The 9106-nt window shown below is 43.3% G+C and overlaps 1 long non-coding RNA gene across 2 annotated transcripts in view; it reads left to right on the top strand.

The window, feature by feature from the left end:
• Positions 1-2198: 2198 nt before the first annotated feature.
• Positions 2199-9106, top strand: part of LOC140596557 (uncharacterized) — a 45328-nt gene continuing 38420 nt past the window's right edge. For both annotated transcript variants that reach the window (XR_011998487.1, XR_011998488.1), the window contains exon 1: positions 2199-2314. This is a non-coding gene — a long non-coding RNA (uncharacterized lncRNA). The remainder of the gene's footprint in view (positions 2315-9106) is intronic.

Here is a 9106-nt window from a genome sequence, read left to right as displayed (position 1 = left end):
CTAATTGCCATATTAAAATCACCCTCTGTCAGCTATTTTTTTTTCTAATGTATATTGATTGGTTTCTTATTTAATCAGACTTACACATTTTATTTCCATTGAATATGGAATTCTAATTCCTTACTATTTAACCTTAACTCAAATCTTACCCTCTCTTTTAATAAATTAGGACATACCAATCTTGTAAAATATTATTTCTAATTATCGGTTAGTACATTCCACTCTCTTCTTTCATCTGACAGGTGAGACACACAATCACTCAATCTTCATGCAAAGATATATGACGATGTAATACAGTTTTACAGAATACTGTGTATGTTATTTCTATTACATAATTCATTTTAGTGTTTCCATCCATCAAAATATAGCGTTCATCTGAAACTTCTCTAATAATTCTTTTGCCTCTTATGTACAGAGATAGATAAATGAAGTGACTGTCTTACAACATGTAATAGGTTGACTTATTTGTTTGTATGTGGGGATTTATACAGTGATTTGTCTCCAAAGAGGAAGTGAAATAATTTTTTTAAATGGAAAACATAAACATTTTAATGTGAAGACTACAGGGAAGGCTTTAATGAAGGAGAAGGCTGACATATTTTCCTGATAATGACAACACAGACATTGTTAAATTTCTTTGCGAGGACAATGAGAAAAAAGTTAGGAGGGTGCTTTTATAAAGTCATTGTTATTATTACTCAAGTCAATGAGCTGTTAAGTACAAGCTTAATTATGACCTATGTTCATCATCTTGATACTTAATAACGCACCAGATGCACTTTCCCTGCTTTGTCAATTGCCTGATCTGGGATCCCTGGGTGCCCAGCGGTTTAGCGCCTGCCTTTGGCCCAGGGATCCTGGAGACCCGGGATCGAATCCCACGTCGGGCTCCAGGTGCATGGAGCCTGCTTCTCCCTCTGCCTGTGTCTCTGCCTCTCTCTCTCTCCCTCTCTCTCTCTCTCTCTGTGACTATCATGAATAAAAAAAAAATTGGCTGATCTATCAGTTGACTGAGCATTCCCTGCCAAATGTGACTGTCTTCCATCTCCAGAGGAGATAGCTGGTTTACCCACATCTAGACTTCATCGTTTTCTTCCCAAAATATTTGTTCCCTGAGACAGGTTCCATCGGAAATTAGGTCGGAAATTAGGTCGGAAATTTGTTGTTTACTCACCACATCTTAGGTCAGAAGAAACAAATGAAACAATATCTCATCTTGATAAATGATTGAGATACGGTCATATGACATACTAATTTTAAAAGTGTGTTAATCCCACCTAAATATAGATGACGAATTAATTTAAACGTGGGCTAACCGGCCTGCTCTGCACTGCATCCAGGTGATGCCTTTGCTCTCAAGTTAACCTGATTGCGCAGAGGTGCCCTTGTTCCCTGACTTCATCCCCAAACCATCAGGATTATTTCAGTTTACCTTCTCCTTTTCCCAGAACATCCTGTTTGGAGTCATGCAAAGGGAGTGTTTGCTGCAAAGAAGCCTAATTCATAGTTAACATTGTCCTTATCATGGACATACTACGTAGGGGAATGCCTCTGCTGGAGGTCACCCACCAGGACCCACAAACCTGTGGCCCACACCCAGGCTGGCTGGGCTCCAGACAGGTTGATTTGGCTCCTTCCAGACCCAAGCCCAGGGCGCTGGGCGGTCGTGGTTCACCCAGGGTGGGGGCAAAGTGCCCAGGGTAGCAGCACTTCTTATTTTTGGTGGAAACTGCCCCTCGCTCTGGCTTTCAGGACCTGGGGGTGTGCGCACTCATCGCGACAGTCCCTGTCTTAAGTGAGGCACTCCGCGCCCCCCCCACCCCCAATCACCTCTGCGCGCCCCCCTGCAGCCCTTGCAGCGCCCAGCGCACCCCAATGGCGGCCACTGAGCTTCCTGCAAGCTCCCAGTTGCCTCCGTCGCCGCCTGGGAATCTGGGGCCCCAGGGGACTGCGAGCCCTGGTGTCCGTGGGACACAGGGAGGACGCAGCCGCTGTGCCTGCCCCACCCGCCACCCCTGGGAGCGGGGAGGCCCGGAGAGGCGGGGCGCGGCCAGCAGCTGGCCTGGGGCAGGAGCAGCGCCGCCCACAGCCCAGGCCTGGAGCCCAGCGGAGGGGGAGCGGCGGGGGCAGAGCTCTCCTCCGCGGGGGAGGGCCCCCAGCGGGGGGCACAGCAGCACCAGGCAGCTGCCCGGAGGCCGCGGGGTCCTGGAGCGGGGGTGGGGGGGGCAGCTGCAGCGGGAACAGGCCTCCGTGGAAGCGTGGCTGGTGATCACCGGGACTTCACCTTCTCTTACTTTGTTAGGAAAGCCACCAGGTAAGGAGGGGACCCCCGGAGGACGCGCCAGGCGCTGAGTGGCCTGGGGCTCAGCTCGCCCCCTTCCTGAACCTCCCCCCTTCCTTCACCCTTAAAGGAGCTCTGTTCCCAGGCCCTTTGCTTTCCAAGGAGGGCTTTGGTCCCGCTGGGCCATAGAGATCTCTACTCCATGGCAGGTACAGCCCAGACGCCAGGCGTGGGGTTCGATGCAACTTTCTCACAAAGTTAGATGCAACAGTGCACAGGCTGGACCCCCTCCCTCGCCCCGCCCCCCACCCCCTGCCCTGGCATCCCCAGGGCAAGATTGTTCAGACACCCCGCTCAGAGGCCTCCCCCCGCTCTAGCCTCCGGGGCCCCCTAAATCTTAGCGCCCCTCAAACCATGTTGGAGCCCTTCCCTGCAGCTCCTCCGGGAGCACCATTTCCAGCCTGGTCGCAGCGGCTCCGCTCCACCCCAGGCCCCTCGCCGGCCCTCAGGGGGGGCGGGGAAGCCGGCGGGGGAGAGCGCGGGGAGCCCTAAGGCAGCACCATGCCGGAGTCCTCCCGGAGTGAGTGGGGTCGCCTCCGCCCCCGCAGTCCCTCCCGGGCTCCGCGCTTCCTTCCACTCTCTGGCTGCGCCCAGGGCGGCGCTGGGGAGGGCGGCGGCGGCGGAGGGCAGGTGCCCTTTGGGGACCAAACAAGGTACTTCCCGAGCATCCCCCCTCCCACTTCCCTTGGGGGCGCGGGGCTGGGTGCGGGGTGGGGGCGTCGGGGTCAGCCGGGGGCGGGGGTGCTCCCCTGGAAGCGGACTGATAGGGTTCTCTGCCTTCATTCTCTTCGTGTAGTCCTACTTAGGGACCTCAGAAGCGGCTCTTGTTTTTCTGTTTGTTTGTTTTTTCACAAAAGGCTGTTTCTCCTAAAGCTTTGGTGTCCCTGTCATCCCTGTTGGGGTTTGGGGACAGAGCCGACCTCTTCGGGCAACTCTGATCTCCAGGGTTTCGTTACTCCCCGTCCTTGTAAAGTCTTTAAAAAAAGACTTTTTTAAAAGCTATGGTTATTAAAACGTATGTGTGTATATATTCTTATATACTATCTGTAAGAGTTCATGTTGAGTAAAAGTCAGAAAAGGAAAGTGTAAAATATTTAAAGAGTAGCACAGACCATTAATTGTAAGAGTTAAAAAGCACCAAAAGCTGTCAGTTTAAAGAATATAATCTAAGAGCTTGTGTGTAGTCAGGGGTTCTCGTTTGGGCTGATACTTGGTGGCATTAACTGGGTATTTAAGAGATTACTCAGTTGTTGATTATAAAAATTCCAAATTTCTAAACCCAGCGTGATTCATATGGTTGTGGTAAAAACTTATTGCAGACATTTTCACTTTAGAGCTAGGATTGTTTTTTTAACTAGAAGCTCACATTACTTTGCTTTTTTCCGTTTTGTTACACGCTGTAAGTGTAAAATGAGTCTGTGATTCAGAACCCCATGAAACAGATCGTTCTGTAGAAACATTTAACATTTTTTAAATTTAAAATAAATTTGGATTCACTTAGATTGGGCATCCGTGCCTGTAAACAGGCATGTTGATGGAATATTTCTACCTTATTTGATTTAATTGTTGTCATTTGACATTCATGCGTGCTTTTTTATCCTATCCCCAGACTGAATGATCTGTCCTCACAAGTAGTCCCTGAACAGGATGAAGGTTGCTGGCATTCCTAAATTCTTATTTATATACCTGTGAAGGGGATCCCTGGGTGGCTCAGAGTTCAGTGCCTGCCTTCTGCCCAGGGCATGATCCTGGAGACCTAGAATGGAGTCCCACGTCAGGCTCCCTGCATGGAGCCTGCTTCTCCCTCTGCCTGTGTCTCTGCACACCCCCCCACCCCGGTCATGAGTAAATAAATAAAATTTAAAAAATACCTGTGAAAATTGGTTGACCTTGAAAGGAGTTCTGCTGCTATATTACATTGATTGTTATAACTTATCTTCAAACACAGAGCTAAGCACCTAGTTTAAAGAAAGCTACAAGCTTGGGGCATAGATGCTTTTTAGGAATCGCAGCCTCAAAGAAAAAAAAAAGGAATCGCAGCCTCTTTATGTGAATTTGAGTGTCAATTGAAGAATTCATAACATAATCTATAGGCAGAAAAATTATTTTGAGACTTGCAAACTACAACGTATGGAAAATCCCACCCTCACTGTTCTACCTGCCTGTGTACATACCCTGTGAACTAAGGGCTCTAATCTTCATGCATTTGCAAATGAAGGCTTCTGGTGCCAGTGCCACTTTAACAGCTCTTCTTCTTGCCATCATACTAAAATAATGTTACCTTTCATTATTTACTAAACTTCTCTGCCAAGGAGGGTGATGTTTTACATCATTTAGTATTGTAGGAGTAGCATGGTTGACTTTTTATTGCTTTGTTTTGTACGAGGCAAAGAGAATATTCAGAATATTTGGCATTTAATGGAAATAGGAATTACTAAGTGAGGACAAGTTTTTATGACCGCTTGGATCAAAGTCCAGAAACAGAAGTCTTACACTTCCGTGTAGCTTTCAGCGATAGACTTTTTATTTGACACTGCAAAACTGTGCTGAATTAGTTCACATTCCTGGTCCTGTGTCTAGGATTTTTTTCACTTCTTTTCTTTTCTTCTCTCTTTCTTTGTTTCTGTCATAATTTTCTCATCTCTAAAAGCTGTAATATTCTTATTTGCAAAATAGTTCTATTAAAATCAGATGAAATAAATTTAACACCAATAAAAGATAAATGTATTATAAAAAATTCAAGTGAAATAAAATCAGATGATAGATATCAAATAAATATTGCCATCCACTTTTTCAAAAGATACTGTTTCTGTGAATATATAGGAATATAATTCCAATTATCAGATAAATGATTTGTGAGGCATATGTTATTAAGTTGTCACTAGTGTTGAAGATAATAAAACTCTATGGTTATTGACTCAGTCTGACTTCGGTCTTATTTATAATAATTTTATGGTGGTAATTCTGATGCGGTGATGACCTTTTCTTTTTGTATGGTTTTTATTTTTTTTATTAAGATTTGTGCCTTTTATTTTTTTTTTAATTAATTTTTATTGGTGTTCAATTTACCAACATACAGAAAAACACCCAGTGCTCATCCCGTCAAGTGTCCACCTCAGTGCCCGTCACCCATTCCCCTCCAACACCCGCCCTCCTCCCCCCTTCCACCACCCCTAGTTCGTTTCCCCGAGTTAGGAGTCTTTATGTTCTGTCTCCCTTCCTGATATTTCCCAACATTTCTTCTCCCTTCCTTTATATTCCCTTTCACTATTATTTATATTCCCCAAATGAATGAGAACATACACTGCTTGTCCTTCTCTTGTATGGTTTATAAACAGCGTTCATATAGCCAGCTTTAAGCTGCTCTTTAGTACTCACCTCAAGATGTGCAGTTTTTAGTATTTTGAATATGTTGTGCAACAAAATTTTCTTTTTAGTAATTCCACCTAAATATTTAAAATATCCGAAACTGGCTTTTAAGTTTCAAAGGTAGAATTTGTACCTTCATCCTTATCTGAATACAGAGAAGGTTTCCTAAGGTTTGAAACACAAAATAACTTAGGACTTTGCTTGAACGTCCTACTGCATTTTAAGAATCCTCAAGAAAGATTTCTTCTGTAGTTGAAAAGGCTACACAGAACTGTTTGGTGTTTATTAGTTTATCCCCCAAACATTTTTCAACCTAATATTTTATTAAACCTGTAACTGTTATGTCGAATTAGATGTGTTCTTTGTTCTCAGAGCTGATTGTAGGATGACAGCCTCTTCCTAGGAGGAAAGTCTTCCATAAGGACCACTGGGCAATTAAACAAATCACTGAGTTGATTGATCGTGGAGGGTTCAAAACGACTAATTTCTGAATTTAGGATGCAGTCTAGTTACTGACTTTGCAGGACTTCCTATGAAATTAGTTTAGCTGGATAGATGCGGATTCAGTTGACCAGTGTTTACAGCTGATTGATGTGGTCGCGGTGATATCTGTTATATCAGGCTCTGAGTAAAAAGCGCCTGTGAGCTACATACCTAGGAATAAAAAATGAAGGAAGGCTTTCCAATATAGGAGTCATTCATTTGATATTTAGCTCTGTAATCTTATTTACCGACTTGGTATTCCCACTTAACTTGAACTATATATATTTTTTTACGATGTAAGTGCTTTATTCATTTTCTCTAACTGGTAGAAATTTACGCTTACTGCCAAGCAAATGTTTAAGGCAGGTAAAGCCAAGTACTCACTTGGCTTAAGTTTTGACACTGCAAAACTGTGCTGAATTAGTTAAGAACTTGAGTTCTTAAGAGTCATTTTGCTAAGTATTCTAAAAACCTTTTAAGAAGCTCTTAAGGATATCTATTTATTTCTCTGGTTTGTAGTTTGTACTGAACATGCTATTTAATGTGTTATGTGCCATTGGTAGCTTCTGTTTTCCTCGAGACTTTTCCTCTGATTCTGAATTGTAAAGTCAACCTTTTGGAAATTACCTTTTCTGAATAATTTTATTAAAACTAAACTTGGGACTGAAAAGATCCTCTTCTAGTATCATATCTCTAGTGATAACTATAAAAAATAGCCATCCTTATTTCTGCTCTCTGTACATATACCGAGGTATAAGAAAAGATCCGGATCTCTTAAGCTGATGAAATAATTAAAACACGCACACACACACACACACACACACACACACACACAGAATTTTTGCACTTTAGAGTTAGAGAGGATCATGAAATCTGGTGTTTCTCAGACTTAAGTAGTGTTCCCCTGCTAAAGACAGTCTTATTCATCTCTAGCATATTAGAAAGCATTTGGTCATAAGTAACATAAACCCTACTTGGATGCATATAAAATTGACTTACATGATTAAGTGCCTGGAGATTGGTTTGGTTATGAAATTGAGCTGATCAAATACCCGTCAAGATTCTGTTTGTCTGTATGTCTGTTTAATCTGTTTGTCCTTCCTTCAGTCCATCCATTCACCTCTTCTTCCTTCTTTCTTTCCTTCTGTCCATCTACCCTTCCATTTTTTGGTCTTATGCTGTGTTGGCTTTATTCTGTACGTTTTCTTTATAGGCTGGAAGCCTTTTTGGTGCAACTTTCGGTGGCTCTTAATATTCTGAAACTAGAGAAATACCTTGTTATTTGTGTCAGTCCTCTCAAAATTACTCTGGCCCTGCTTGGGTCATGTGCCAGCTCTGGACCAATCACTGTGTCCAGAAGAATAGGTTTATCCAAGAGGTGGATAAGCCACAATCTGAAATGCCTTTGGGGGAGAGGGAATTTCCTAAAAGAAAGCGATGTAGACACAGCAAGAAGTTCCAGATACCTACCATCTAGTGCCGGGCTTCCTTTTATTTAATGTTAGTTAAACGTGGAATTCTTAAGAGCTGGTATAATGCTGCCATAATTACAGCATTTTTCCAATTGTAATACCAAAATAAATTTGTGAGTTAATTACGAACTAAAATGGTACAACCCCAGCCAGATACAAGTTGACAGCATTTATTAAATCACCTTTTTAGAGTGAATCTGGCCCTGCCTGCCCAGTAAAGGGTCTGCTGAGGTCAGCTCACCTTTACTACAGTTGCCTTAATGATGATTGACTTCTTCCCCTGGGTCTGCTCAGTCAGGAAGCTTTTATTCCAATAGCACAGCATACCAACTTTGGGTTTTCCTTGGTCTGAAAGCATATTTGCATATCAAGGTGGTCTCTTTTCAAGATTTCCCTTTGTTCTGCGACCACTAAACTGCAGTGTGATTGTGAACACAAATATATACCTGACTGCCAAAATTGCAGGACAGTGCTTGATTCCAAGGTGGTCATCCCAGTATTTTAAAGTATACTTCTTTCACCTTCTTTCTCTCCTCCTCCTCCTCCTCCTCCTCCTCCTCCTCCTCCTTCTTCTTCTTCTTCTTCTTCTTATTATTATTATTATTATCATCAGTGTGGAAACACAAAATTTAAGACACTTTCATAGAAAAATTACAGATCTCCACAACACACTTGTTTGGGGTCCCTCCAATTGGAGGTGCCCCCAAGTGCCAAACCAGCACAGTCTTTCCCATATCTCAGCTGCAAAACAAATCAGTTTACATATTTACAGCATAGACGTCAGTGACTATGTTTTCTTTCAGAGATAAGTAGGATTTCCTTTAAGGAATATTTTTCACACATGTGTTTGTGAGTGCACGGAAATTTACAGAACACATCTCTTTCAACTCTCAGTCAAGTGTGAATGTAAAACCACATGAAGCAGTTAAGCATTTAATTTGTATTGGGTCCCAGTTAGCTTCTCAGATGTTTACATAGCTGGAGAAAACTTGGAAATACTAGATAACTTCAGGCAGAGCGTTCATGTCCTTTCCATGCCAGATCCAAGAGAACTAATCACTGTAATATCGGAGTAGAGGTTATTTGAGGATATCACTTGGAGGTGCTCCGAATCTCCCCAGCTTCATATAATAGCCTATTATAGTGTAGTCATCTTTTCTTTATCTAAAGCAGTACTCCTCAAAGGGGATGCTGTGGGGGTACCTAGGTGGTCTAGTTGGTTAAGTGTCCAGCTCTTGATTTTGGCTCTGGTCATGACCTGAGGGTTGTGAGATCAAGCCCCACCTTGGACTCCATCCTGGGCATGGACCCTGCTTAAGATTCTCTCTCTCTCCCTCTCACTTTTTTCCCTCCCCAGCTTCTCTCTCTCCCCCTCTCAAAAAGAAAAGGTGAGGGATGCTATTGGAGTTCGATGGTGGCTTTTTTATGTTGTTTTGAGACA

The sequence above is a fragment of the Vulpes vulpes genome, unplaced genomic scaffold, assembly GCF_048418805.1.
Source record: "Vulpes vulpes isolate BD-2025 unplaced genomic scaffold, VulVul3 Bu000000624, whole genome shotgun sequence".
NCBI classification, from domain to species: Eukaryota; Metazoa; Chordata; class Mammalia; order Carnivora; family Canidae; genus Vulpes; species Vulpes vulpes.
The sequence above is the reverse complement of the archived record's forward strand: the minus strand, read 5'-3'. Positions and strand labels throughout refer to the sequence as shown.